A 14,602-nucleotide genomic window follows, 5' to 3' on the forward strand; every position below is an offset into this window, starting at 1 on the left:
AGGCTCATTCTAGCCAAACGGGCCACATTCCCCTCCCCCCCCTTTTTTTTCTTTTAAGAGTAAACCATATGTGCATCAGGGAAGTTTTTATGGGCAATGAAGGAGCACTTATAGGTGTAACGGATCAACATTCCTGTAAAGTTAAATTAATTACCCATCAGGATTGGGAACAAGAACTCCAGTTTCCCAGCTTTGGCTGAAATTCCCAGATCTGCCCTCCAATTCCCTCCTGAAGTGGGAACTTAACCTGATTAATCAAGGCTAAAGGTATTTCCGCTCACTATTCAAAACACAGCTACTCCCCTTTGTCCTTATTGTGGTGTTACTCAATCACTCACTGCCATGGAGGAATGGACTTGGCTGAGGGACAGAGACACAGTGCATGATTCCTTTGACTCAGAGCCTACCTTCCTTTCCTTTAGAGTCAGCGTAGCATCTTACATTACTCAAAGTCCAAGAGCAAAGCCGCCTCCTCCTCAGGGCACAATGAGATGCTCAGAGCTGACAGCGACGATTGCCAAGAGAAAGACAAAGGGATCCGCATTATAATTTCACAGACTCGTCTTTCCTAACAGAGGGGTCCGTGCCGAGATGCTGCCTAGTCTCCTCTGAAAATGACATATGGCTTTTCCTACGCTTCCCTCTTCTGGTCAATAGGGGTTAGAATATATAGGCTGCTGCCATATTGTTTGCTTCACTCAGGGCCCAACTTCCAGTCGAAATGCAAAGCCTGGGGGGAAAGGAAAAAACGGTTACTCGCTTTCTCGTAAGTGTTGTTCTTCAAGATGTGTTGTTCATGTCTGTTCCAATCAGGTGTGTGCACGCGCACGGCAGCTGGAAGATTTTTCCCACTGCAGCATCTGTTGGGTCGGTCCAGGCGCCCCATGGAGTCGCACCTTAATGGCGCTCAGTATAGAGCCCTGGTGACCCACCACCCCTTCCGTTCCTTCTTGCCGGCTACTCCGACAGACGGGTGAGTATTGGAATGGACATAAACAACACATCTCGAAGAACACCACTTACAAGAAGGTAACTTCTTTGAGTGCTTGTTTATGTCAATTCCAATCAGGTGACTCACAAGCCCAAGTTCAGGAGGTGGGGTCAGAGCTGTCCACTGATTGGAGAACTGCTCTACTGAAGGCGCCATCGTCTCCGGCCTGCTGAGTAATGGCATAATGCGTGGTGAAAATATGAATGAAGGACCATATCGCCGCTCTGCATGTTTCGTGAGTGGGAACCTGCACTAGGAATGTGGCTGAAGAAGCCTGCGCCCTGGTGGCATGCGCTGTGAGCGGAGGGGCAGGCACCTCTGCCAGGTTGTAGAACTCCCAGATGCAGGACGTGATCCATGACGAAATTCATTGGGAGGAGACTGGAAGACCTTTCATCCTGTCTGCCATGGCCACAAACAGTTGAATGGACTTTCAGAATGGCTTCATTCTGTCGATGTAGAAGGCTAGCGCTCTGTGGACATCCAATGAGTGAAGCCTCTGCTCCCTGCTGCTTGAGTGCGGCTTAGGATAGAACACCAGGAGGAAGATGTCCTGGTTGACGTGAAATTGGGAGACAACCTTCGGGAGGAAATCTGGGTGTGGCCTGAGCTGAACCTTGTCCTTATAGAACACGGTGTAAGAAGACTCTGTTGTTAGGGCCTTGAGCTCAGACACCCGCCTGGCTGAGGTTACCACTACCAGAAATGTCACCTTGTACGAGAGAGAGAGAGCGGGAAGCACGTTGCCAGTGGTTCAAAGGACAGCCCCGTCAGTCTGGAAAGGACCAGATTGAGGTCCCAGGCCGGGACCGGCTGTCAGACGTGTGGGTATAGCCTATCAGGACCTTTGAGGAAATGGCTGACAATAGGGTTGGCAAAGACCGACTGGCTCTCAGCACCTTGATGGAAGGCCAAGATAATGGCCAAGTGAACCCTTATTGATGACATGGACAGCCCCTGCTGCTTGAAGTGGAGAAGGTAGTCCAATATACACAGAATAGAGGTGAGCGTGGGTGATGAACCTTGTTGCATTGACAAGACTGAGAATCTCTTCTACTTGGCCAGGTAGGTAGCTCTGGTGGAGGGCTTTCTACTGCCAAGGAGGATTTGTCTGACCGGGTCTGAACTGGAAAGTTCCATTGGGTTCAGCCATAGAGCTTCCATGCCATGAGGTGTAGCGACTCGAGGTTTGGGTGCTGGAGACAACCATGATCCTGGGTCAATAAGTCCGGGAAGAGCGGCAAGGTGACTGGGGCTTCCACGGACATTTCCAGGAGTGATGCGTATCAGTGCTGGCGAGGCCAAGCTGGAGCTATCGATATCACCAAAACCTGTTCCCTCAGGTTTAGAGAAACTCCATAGTGAGGGGAAAACAAAATGCTTGATGTTTTCCGTAGAGGGTCTTCAGTGTGATCCTTTCCCAGAAGTTGTAAGTAAGAACTGTTAAAAACAGATAGAAACACCTCAAGATAGAAATTGTATAAGATATTTTAAAATTCCTGTAGATGGTTTTGGAAGCCATAGCGCTGAAGTTGACTCATACAACCACAAAAGTTAGAGATAGAAAAGACCTATTTGCCCTGACAGGGTGGGATTGCTCCTTATATTCCAGTATGTATTTTGCCGTGCTTTGTTCAATCTGGCTTTCAATGTCTCAAGCCAGGGGTTTCCCCCACACTTTCCATGCAACCTTAGCAGCTGGACTTGCTTTAGGTTTCATTTATTATTTACTCAGAGTATATTTCTTGCACGAGTTTGTAGCCAATTAGTTCATCTTATCATTTAATTGTGTTAGTGTTGTAGTCAACTCACCTGTTATTTCATATGTAATCAATGTGTGATGAAGAGCTAAGTAGGACAGGATTAGAGGAGTAGAAGACTGACAAGTATTTAGGAGTGACAAGTGTGTATTAAGGATATAAATAAGGTAAGGAAGCAATGCAAGGGCTACAGGCTGAGGCCTGTAAGATTTTATCTTAGTGACACTAGGCTGCAGGAGTCTTGACATGAGTGGGTGGCTTCGGACTGATCCTGTGCCAATAAGACTATTAGGTTACTGTAAAAGATGCGCCAATAGGTGATGTTAAGGAAAAATAGAGCTCAATAAACTGCAAGACACCTGCTTGTAACATCACAGAAACATCCGCAGGTTACCTGGGAAACAAGCTATCGAAAGTGAAGCAACCCAAAATGTATGGGGCATGGAAGTACAGATAAGGAAGGTTGGAACCCTCATGTATAACCCACTACTTTGATAAGGTGTTACGCATGGTCAGAACACCAATTTAAAGAGGTTCCCTAGTTGGGTAAAAGTGGGAAGACCCCAGCAGGCACCACCACTCTATCGATGACCAGCTGTTGAGAAAACCACCAGACTCTATAATATCTTTGGGGATAGGAGCATGAATATGCCATTGGCTATTGCTTGCGCTCTCTCAGGCTGCGTAGATCTGTGAGTGAATTTCATTTAGACTTGAAATTAGATGAAGGTTTCTAACCATCAGAGGAGTGAAGTTCTGGAACAGCCTTCCAGGGGGAGTAGTGGGGGCAAAAGACATATCTGGCTTCAAGACTAAGCTTGATAAGTTTATGGAGGGGATGGTATGATGGGATAGCCTAATTTTGGCAATTAATTTGGCAATTGATCTTTGATTATCAGCAGGTAAGTGTGCCCAGTGGTTTGTGATACGACGTTAGAGGGGATGGGATCTGAGTTACTACAGAGAATTCTTTCCTGGGTGTCTGGCTGGTGAGTCTTGCCCACATGCTCAGGGTTTAGCTGATCGCCATATTTGGGGTTGGGAAGGAATTTTCCTCCAGGGCAGATTGGCAGAGGCCCTGGAGGTTTTTCGCCTTCCTCTGCAGCATGGGGCACGGGTCACTTGCTGGAAGGATTCTTTGCAGCTTGAAGTCTTCAGACCATGATTTGAGGACTTCAGTAACTCGGACATAGGCTAGGGGTTTGTTACAGGAGTGGGTGGGTGAGATTCTGTGGCCTGCACTGTGCAGGAGGTCAGACTAGATGATGATAATGGTCCTTTCTGACCTTAAAGTCTATGAGTGTAATGCATAAGTTATAATACAAGCAAGACTTTACCTGTGTTTGTGGTAGCGTGACCAGACAGCAAATGTGAAAAATCGGGACTGTCCCTATAAAATCGGGACATCTGGTCACCCTAGTTGTGGTCACTGTATTCATTCTTTGAGTGCACCTTTCACCCTATTAATCTAAAAATCTCTGGCCACACAGGAGCCGAACTCACAGCAAGATAACAGAACTATCAGACCATTCAATTTAAAATAAAGGCTACAAGTTTAAGTTTAGGATCAAGTTTATAAATGGAGCTGGGTTAGAACAACTAGAAAGCCCTGCTGGAAAAGTCACATGAGGGAGTAAACAGTGTGTATTAGTGTAAGGCGCCCAAAACCGCAGCTCCTTTAAGAAACTTCTGTGGTTGTGTTCAAGCATTTTTTATTTGTTTTTTGGGTCCATGTGACATATTCTGAAGGATCCCTGAAATATTAAAACAAACAGAATGCTTGACTTGCAGAACCTGTCTGCTAAGCCAGGAATCACATTTCTTGCTGCAGTTTCAAACCATCATCCAGAGACTTGTAAAACATTGACAAAACCCTCTTCCCCCCCACCCCCGAGAGCTTTTAACCAAAACAACAGTCCTGCACTCCCACCCCATCCCAGAAAGCACAAATATTCTAGGACTTGCTCGACTTCGATCCCCCTTTGCTTTTACTACTACACATGGGAGGAGTTTTGAAAACAATTTCATTTTTTAAAATTTTTTAAATTACTTCTGATATGGTTTTAAGGACTAGCAAGCTCCTGTGTGTCATATATGGGGGGAAACGGCTGCATTATCAATAAATTAAAAGAAATATTAATAAAATTAAATCCAAAGTCCATTTCCTCATGCCTCCAGTTCTTTCAACTAAATGGTCATGTCTCCAGTAGATTGCTACTGGAACAGAGACTAAAATCTCAGTGTGTGTGCGGGGGTGGGGCGGGGAGTGAGACATCGCATGGTAAAGAGGAACCTCTTTTAAAATAAAACAGCTCCAAAGAAAATTGTTGTCATTAACTGCAGTGAAGTAACAACTGAGATCGGGGCCCTGTTGAGCTCAGCACTCTACAGATACATGGAAAGACATCCCATGCCCCACAGAGCTTACAGCCTAAATAGACAGGACAGAAAGGATGAGAGAATGGCATGCAATGTACAAGTAGAAGATTGCCTACTGAGGCACAGGGAGATTAAGTGATCTACCCAAGGTGACATGGGAAACTCTGTGGCAGAGACAGGAGCCAAACCCACGTCTGAATGGAAGCAGGATCTGTCACTGTGTGAACATTGATAGACTTTGTCACAGTTCAGGGCAACTGCACCTGTATTCCCCCTTGGTGGTCCAGCACCCACTCTAAGCTCTGTCTGTTGAGCAGTCACCTCTCTTTGGTGGAGATTCATCTCTCTCCCACCTCCCATCTGGGTTTTTTTCCAGGCTGCACAGTTCCCTGCCTACTCTGAGTCCCCCAGGAAGTCAGAACAGGCCTGTTTTGCTTTTCTCCTCAGAGGCTCTAAACAGCGTCATTGTCCACAGTTTTGAGATCTCACACAGCTTTTCCTAAGCAAGCACATTTATTCTTAAGGTAAAAGCATTAGAGATAAAACATATTAAAACAACAAAAGAAACTACACACATGCTTACCAGAGATCACCCCAACTCCAACGAGGGCTCTTGGTAGAGTCAGTCTTTCAAACCCCACACAGGGGATTTGATGGGCTTACATGTTCATAACACCTTTTGCTCAGAGCAAGAACACCCAGGAATGGGACAGTCCCTTCTTCATACAGTTTGAGCCTCCGATCTTGTCCTCATGTAACAGGTGATCAGCATATAAAGGCCCCTTCCTCAGGGCGAAGCTTCAAAAGGCTGAGTTCTTGCATAACTGGAGGGGTACATTTGCATACACTTCCCCCTAGAGATTTCCTGGGAAACCCCCTTAACTTTAAAAGTTCGTTCTTGTCTCTGCCCATTGTTTTCAATAGTCCTTTGAAGCTCACAACACTTCCCCGAATTTATATTAGTCATGTCACACCCTGGAGATATTACACACAATCCCACAGTAATCCATGAGCATTGCATTTTAAAACAATGAATGCCTAAGATACTTACACTTAATTCAATAAGGTTTATCCAGGATATTGGCAGAAATTGCCATATCTGTCACAGACCTGGATGGCATAAGTTTAGAAAGTTGGACTCTATCTTGGATTTCCCCATCAGTCTTTACCTATAATAATCTTATGAGAAGATACATACTAAGCAAACAGAAATAGTGAACATTCATTGCTAGGGTGAAAGGTTTGTAATACAACTGAGAAATAGAAAGCTTTCTTTACTCCTTTATTAACTGTGTGTGATGCCTGATGCTGAATAAATAGATGGAAACTCCCAGGAAAGGATACTGGTAGTAATTTATGGATATTTAAATGGGATCATGTTGTTATTAAGGCTATGTCGGGTTTTTAAGGGAGGATATTTTGTTTAAACTGAAAAAAAAATAAAAATGACCCTTTCCAGCTCTGATGCGCTTCCAATCTTCGTCTTTCAAATGGAATGGCCCTTTTTTCATTTTATTAATATCTACGGATGCACTATACATATACATTATATAGGTGGAATTTTAACTTGAGAAAAATAACCCAAGACAGCTCTTCATTGTCTAGCTCAGAATTTCCTGATCAACATTCCTGATTAGCAATTTTTCTGACAAGACCAGTCCCACTCTCCTTTTACAGTGCTGCCAAGAGGGATGGCAGCCAGCCAGGCTCCAGAGCCAACAGTTTCAAAAGTGGCTGCTGGTTTTGGGTGCCCAATGTGAGAGGCCACCATTGTGCTACTGGAACCACATTGCCTCAAGGTGGTACATCTGAAACTGGGCACTGAAACAACCCAAAAATCAGCCGCCCCTTTTGCAGATGTGGCTGCATGAGTCGAAAGAGAAACGCCTAGCCCAGAATGAAAAGACAGTCCCTTTAATTAAAGGCCCGCTCTCCTCTGCTCTGCCTGTACCTCCCCTGCCCCACACCTTTTGAGACCTGGGAAATAGTTTGCAATGAAATGTTATCACATAAGGGGTCTGTTGTCTTACATTTTTGCTTTAGTCTTTGGCAACTCAGCCTCTCAATATTTTTGCTGAAACGACATCTTGTGTAAACCCCAAACGGATATAAAACCCCATGTAATTCATGGACCTGGCCATTAAAATAAGACTCACTGTGACCAAGTCTCTCCAAGCTGGTGAATGGGGCTTATTTTCTGCAGCCAAGGGACCATTTCTGACTTGTATGTCCTTATTCTGCAAATTCAACTTGTGAAAGAGCCTTTAATAAAAAGAATGGCAAAGCCCAGGCAATGGCCCATCAGCACTGATCTCGGGAGGGTGTCAATATAGCCACAGGAGATAGAGAAGCTAATAGTTCAGGGGAAAGAAAAACAGCAAAAAAATGGAAAAGAAACTCTCTCACTTTATATCCTATCGCTTCAGACTGGGGAATAAAATGGTGGCCGAGCTGTCATTTCCACACCCAGCCATTGTGACTGCTCTTGTATGGGTTGGAGGGAGGACAGAGGAGAGGGGAAATACAGAGGCCTTCTCCTCTTATCCACCTGCATAAGGGGACAGCCAGAATGCTGCTGATTACATTCCCTGCGTGAAAGGGGACAATGTGTCTTGAGACACTCATGATCCCAAATGGAGCAGAATTGGGCAGGTTGGTACTATAGCCCAGACCCAGTCTTGGCCTCCTTTCTTACCCCACTGGAGCTTGCTTACAACCACTAGAAGGCAGTGTGATAAATGCTGCTTCTCAATTGCAGGATCCCTACACGCTCCTTCCTCTCAGCATTAGCACATTGTTGCACTCCCCAGCTCCCCCCCCCTTATATATAAACAACGGGCAGGATAGGAGCCAAGTGGTGCCTTGAAAGCCTGCCAGTAGTGCTGCTGATATGGAAAGGGCCAGCTCCTGGCATTGTGAGGCAGTCAACGCTCAGAGGAAGATTCACAGGATATTTTTGTGGAAAGCGCATAGGGAAACAAACACTGGCAAAGACAGCATGGAAATGCAAGGCATCTCAAAAGGTATCATGTGGCTGTGCGCTCACTCTCACCTTGACACACATTTTGGTTTGGCTGGCATGAATCCGTCCAACACAACCAGCGTGACAGAAAGGGGATACAGGAGAAGTAGAGCCTGCGTTTGATCCACGGGTCCAATACGATGCCTGCTTGCCATTCCAATACGACGCCTTATAAGACCAGACTTTAAAAGCAGCACTTTAAAACCCTTTGTCTTCTCACAAGGTGCCAGATAAACCTAGCATGACAGATAGGAGGCTAGTGGATCGGAGCCACCCAAATGGCTTATTTGGAGAGAGGAAAGACACCAAGCCCCAGAGAGAAAGTCCTGTACCACTTCCAAATGCTCTGGTCCTTACCATGGTGTCAGAGAGGAGCAGGGCTGATTGGTTGATGGGAACAGAGTGAGGCCATCCCCACCGAGACGGCCCTTCAGATTCTGACAGATCCCTGCTTGGCAAGTGCTCTGGCACCTGGAAGTGTTTCCGTTTCTTCTTCCCCACCGACACTTCATACTTGTCTCACAAGTCTTAACAAGAGCCCTTATTTTCATTTTTAAAACAAGAGTGTGTCGCCAGCCAGGTTTTCCTACAGCAAGTCTGGCTCTACTTCAAATTGTGTTGAGCTCATTGAACACAGACGCTCATTGCCTGGAGATGAAACTCAGAGAGGCTGCTGAGACATGGGGCCAATTCTGAGCTGGTGTAAGGGGCTGGGACTCTGCTGAAATCAACGGAGTTGCACCTTCATTGGGCCCATTCTCTTCAGGTTTCCCTAATGTTTAACTCCCTTAAAATCTAGAAGCCAGGGGTATAATCTTTGATCCAATGAAGTCTATGGCAAAACCACCACTGGCCAAGATTTAACCCTCAGGTCTTCAGGTGAACATGTCCTGGCCAGATGTAAAAAAATAATATTGATGGAGGTGGTTCCCAGATTTGTGAACCTCAGAAAAGGTTCAGTTAGAATTTGGGGCAAAGTCTTGTGTCTATTCTTATTGTTTCAGAACTGGTTTGTTTGCCCATTTCCACATGTGGCATATACTAGCCTTACGTTAGAAGCACTAGCAAGACAAAGTGGATGAGGTACTATCTTTTATCAGACCAGATTCTGTTGGTGAGAGAGATGAGCCTTCGAGCCACACAGAGATCTTCTGCAGGTCTGGGAAAGGGACTCCCAGGGATGCATTAGAAGCACCAGAATGATTTAGTTGGTGATTGGTCCTGCTTTGAGCAGGGGGTTGGACTAGATGACCTCCTGAGGTCCCTTCCAACCCTGATATTCTATGAAAGCTTTGAGAAAGGTGCACATCTACAATGCTGCATAATCATTCCCCACTGGAGTGCCAGTAAGAAATTGCCCATGTCATTTGTGGAATGAGACCAAGAAATCCGCATGTGCGCTGCGCGCGCACACACACTCTCTGCCAGGAGTAAAGAGAGAAGAGAATTGGACTGGATCTTAATATTAGAGCTGAGTTGGAATCGAAACCCCAGATCTGAAATCTCCTGCACTTTGAGGAGATTAATGTTCAGATCTGAATTGTGTGACTGCCCTGTCCAAATCCCTGAAGACACCTAAATTAGGAAAGCTCAGCTCAGGATCCACGTTTCACAAATGGCTTCACAGTAATTCAGTGGGGAGCGGACAGAAACACGGATGCCTGCAGCAAGAGCTATATTGGAGGGGGAAGGTAGCAATCTTCTTTTCAAGCGCTGATGATAAAAAATGCTTTTGACAGCTGCTGCTTGGTGGGCTTCCAGGAATAACTGCAGCTCTGACAAGTTCCCAGCCTGCAAAGCTCAATATCTTTCCTGAGACTGGAAGCCAACTCTCCGTTTGTTGGAATGGTGACACCTGTGCCAGCACATCACAGCTAAGGCACTGACTGGCTTCCCATGCCCACCTGTATGGATCCTGTGGCTGACATCCTCTAGGGATACCCTGATGTTTCATAAAGACCTCTCTGCAGAAGTGTAAATGGCACCTGAAGGGCCTATGAAGAGAATCTGTAATTTGGCCTCCCTAGTCTATCCCATCAGTATGCAGCAACATGCTTGGTGTGAGAAATTTGTTCTCGGCACCAGGCCAACACCCAAACAGACAAAGAAATAATGTTTACCCCTAGGCCCTTTCTGAAAAACAATAAAAAGGCAATAGAGTCATGAAAGATTACACATCAGCTAAACTACTGGCTCTCCCTGCCAATTCCTGTAGAAATAGGCAAAGCTGCCCTCTACGCTCAACTAAAACTGTCGTTAATACGCTCCAGGAAAACAATCATTTACACAGAATCTTTCTATTAGCCAATGACACTAATATTCTTGCTAAGGTTTTATTGTGACAATCTGTTTTGTGGGGAGAAACAGTTTGCTTTGTTTGAATGTACAGTTGCCGAGGATTTTGAGAATCTGAGGCAGAGACGAATTGCCGAACAATGGTGTTGAGTGGTCACACCGGCTTGCAAGCAGAGGCATGGCCTACTTTAGGTGTGTGAACAACTCCAGTTCAGGTTTTCCTGCTGCTTCTTATTCCATTCACACCCCCTACTCAAAAAAAAGGATTGAGGAAACTCTGACCCTATTGGACAGTCTGGTAGATCTGAGAGCAAACTTGTTTCACCTGAGCCAGTAAGGTCCTAGCTAAGTCACTGACTGGATTCTTGTATCCACCGGAATGGATTCTGATGACAGCAGGTTGAATAATACAAAAGACAATTTGTGAATATTTTTGTTAATAAATGTGACGAGTTTTTTCCATTGCTGCGGGGGAGAGGGGAGAAGGAAGGTCATGTAGTTTGTTGTTTGCTAGTATTTGGACAGCCACTGGTTTATCATCTGTAAATTTGTATCAGTAATTCACACTCATCTTTGAAATATCACCAATCAGGGAACAAAAATAATGTCATGTGATTTAGGTAACCAATTGGCACATCCTAAATGACAAACAGTCCAAGCAAACAGTTTGTAAACAATCCATAGGTTGAAATTTCTTTGGATAAACTACTTGGCAGACTCATGAATAATGAACAGAGGATCTGTTTGCAAACACGTAAAAGAGTTAAACTTCCAACAAAGGCTGGGCCTGATTCTCTAATGTCTTGCCCTTTGCATAGACTCATGAAACTTGTACAAAGTGGGAGTAAAGTAGTACTTAATCAGAATTCTCCATTCACAATGGTGGTGACATTTCATATGCACTGTGTGTATGTTTAAATCATGACACAAGCTGCAATGCAATGGAAAATCCGCCCCGCTATCTGTAATTCTGACTCCAGTTTTTAACCTGCCGTGCTCAGTTTTATCTACCTCTACTGCACTGTGTTCTGGAGATCTGTGACAAATGTAAAATTATGGTAGGATGTACAGAAGAGATGTACATTTTGTCTTGCTTTATCCACACATAGGAAGGCAGGGACAAGAAACTATGGGCCTCCACTAACTGGTGGCTACAAGCCACACTACTCGGAAATTCACTCATGACAAATTTGAAAAGGAAAATGTCTCTCAAATGTTCAAATCTTGCAATAGTTGCAAGCAAGTCTCCTCTTTCTGAAAACCTGGGTGCTGCCGAGGAAAGCTTAGGACAGCTCCTATTGGCTTGGCTGATGTGAGATTTTCCTTTATGATTTTGAAAATTGGCATCTCATGTTGCACTGGCAATTTTATGAGTGCAAATATTTGTGGTTCCCATTGATGCCATTCACAGGCATCCTTACTTGACTGCACCCACAGATCAGATAGTGAGACATACAGATGACAATTGAGTCCACAAATATTTACACTCCACAGAGTACAGAGTGGGAGAGCATTAGAAAATATAAAATAGAGAAGACTAAAAATAAAATCCAACGGTTGGAAGCTGAAGTCAGACAAATTCAGAGTTTGAGAATGAAACCCTGGTGTTATTGAAGTCAACAGGAGGGACTTGTATACTAGGGATGAGGTAGTGCCCTCTGCACCCAGCACAGCTCTGTATAAATGCTAGGAATTATTATAAGATTCTGGAGAAGGTAATGACCATCCTGGAAGTCAATACAGTAGAGAGCACCCCGTGGTGCTCCCTCTTCAGAGTTAAGAGCTCATTTAGATTCTGATTCATCTAAGACTTATGGATAAAAGCACATGTTTAAATCTACCCTATTTGGAGTAAACTTCAATGGGACCTAAGTATGTCAAGTTCAATGGAGCTTAAGTGCTTAGCTGAACTGGGGCCAGAGGACCTTTGTGTTGTTATAATAACCACTTCCAACTAAACTCCTGGTTAAGAGGGGAAGTGAAAATAGCAATTGAAAATAAATAAAATATAAAAACATGGGAAAGTGGATATCAGTGAATACAAATAAGTGGTTAGGCAATGCAGACAACTGATAAGGGAAGCTAAAGTATCAATGAAAAGTCTATGGCCCATGGGATTAAGGATGATAAGAAGGGATTATTTAAATATATCAGAAACAACAAAACCTTCACATTGATATAGGGCTGATACTAGATAAAGATGGTAAAATTGTCAATCACAATGCAGAAAAGCCAGCAATAGTCAATAAATATTTTGGTTTTATACTGGGAAAAAAGCAGAATGATGTATTAATATCTAATATAATAAGGAAACACCTTCTATTCAATCTACAGAAAATATTAAACAACTATTAAAATTAAATATTTTTAAATCAGAAGAATTGGGAGCTCTTTGAACCAGTAATGCTGATTTTTAACAGATTTTGAAATACTAGGGAATTGCTGGAGTACTGGATAAAAGCTAACAGTGTGCCAATATTTTAAAGGGGTAAACAGAATGACCTGGGTAATTATAGGCCACCTAGCCTGATACTGATCCTAGGAAAAATCATAGAAAAGCTGATATAGGATGCGATCAGTAAAGAATGAAAAGATGGTTGCATAATTAATACAAATCAACATGTTTTTATGAAAAATAGGTCAAACAAACTTGATACTGCTGTTTGATGGGATTACAAATTTTGTTGAAAACAATAATTGTGTTGACATAATATAAGAATACTTCTATAAGACATTTGATTCAGTCCTGCAGGACATTGTAATAAAAAATAACTACTATGCAAAATCAATGCCATTTATTTTAAATGGATTAAAAACAGGTTAACTGATAATAATCAAAAAGTAATTGTAAATGGGCAATTATCATCCAATCGGGGTGTTTCTAATGTGGTCTTGCAGGAAATCTGTTCTTGGCCCACTGCTATTCAATATCTCTAACAGTGCTCTGGAGGCAAATCTAAAATAATTGCAGGTGAAATTTGCAGATGACACGAAACTTGGTGGTGTGCTAAACAATGACAAAGACAAGTCAGTTATATAGAGTGATCTGGACTGGATAAGTGGGCTCATTTGAACAACATGCATTTTAGTAAAGCCAAATGCAAGGTCACCCATCTAGGAACAAAGAATGTAGGTCACCCTTACAAGATGGGAGTTGTTATTCTGGAAAGTAGTGAGACTGAAAAGGATGTAAAGGTCATGGTAGATAATGAGGCTACGTCTTCACTACCCGCCGCATCTAGACGCGATATATCGATCCCCGAACGCGCTCCTATCGATTCCGGAACTCCACCACCGCGAACGGCGGTGGCGGAGTCGACATGGAGAGCCCCGGACATCGATCCCGCGCCGTGAGGACGGGTAAGTGATCGATATAAGATACTTCGACTTCAGCTACGTTATTCACGTAGCTGAAGTTGCGTATCTTATATCGATTTTCCCCCTTAGTGTAGACCAGCCCTCAGTTGAACATGAGCTCCCAGCACAATGCTGTAGCTAAGAGGGCAAACATGATCCTTGGATGCGTCTGCAGGGGAATAGCAGATAGGACTTGTGAGGTGAAATTATCTCTGTCTATGGCATTACTGAGCTCACTGCTGGAATACTGTGTCCAGTTCTGGTGTTCACACTTCAAAAAAGACATAGAAAAATTGGAAAGATTCAGAAAAGAGCTACAAGAATGAGTCAAGGCCTGGAAAATATGCCCTATGGTGAGAGAGTTAAGAAGCTTAATCTATTTTGTTTATCCAAGAAAAGCTTAAGAGGTGACTTTATCACATGTTTGCAAAGTACCTACAGGGGAAAGAGATTTCTGATAGCAGATAGCCCTTTAACCTATCAGAAAAAATTGTACTGAAATCCAGTGGTTGGAAGTTGAAGCTAGACAAATTCAGATTAGAAACTAGGTGCTGGTAATTAACTATTGGAACTACCCACCTAAGGATGTGATGGATTCTCCATCCCCTGTGTTCTTTACATTGTCTGGATGTTTTTCTAAAAGCTCTGCTATCACTCCAACAGAAGTTATGGGCTTGATACAGAAATTACTGGTTGAAGTTCTGTTCTGTGTGTTAGGTAGGAAGTCAGACTAAATTGTCATAAATAGAGCTGGTTAGAGACACTTGACAGAACCATATTCCGTTGAAATATGCAACT

This window comes from Mauremys reevesii, linkage group 18, assembly GCF_016161935.1.
Source record: "Mauremys reevesii isolate NIE-2019 linkage group 18, ASM1616193v1, whole genome shotgun sequence".
Classification (NCBI taxonomy): domain Eukaryota; kingdom Metazoa; phylum Chordata; order Testudines; family Geoemydidae; genus Mauremys; species Mauremys reevesii.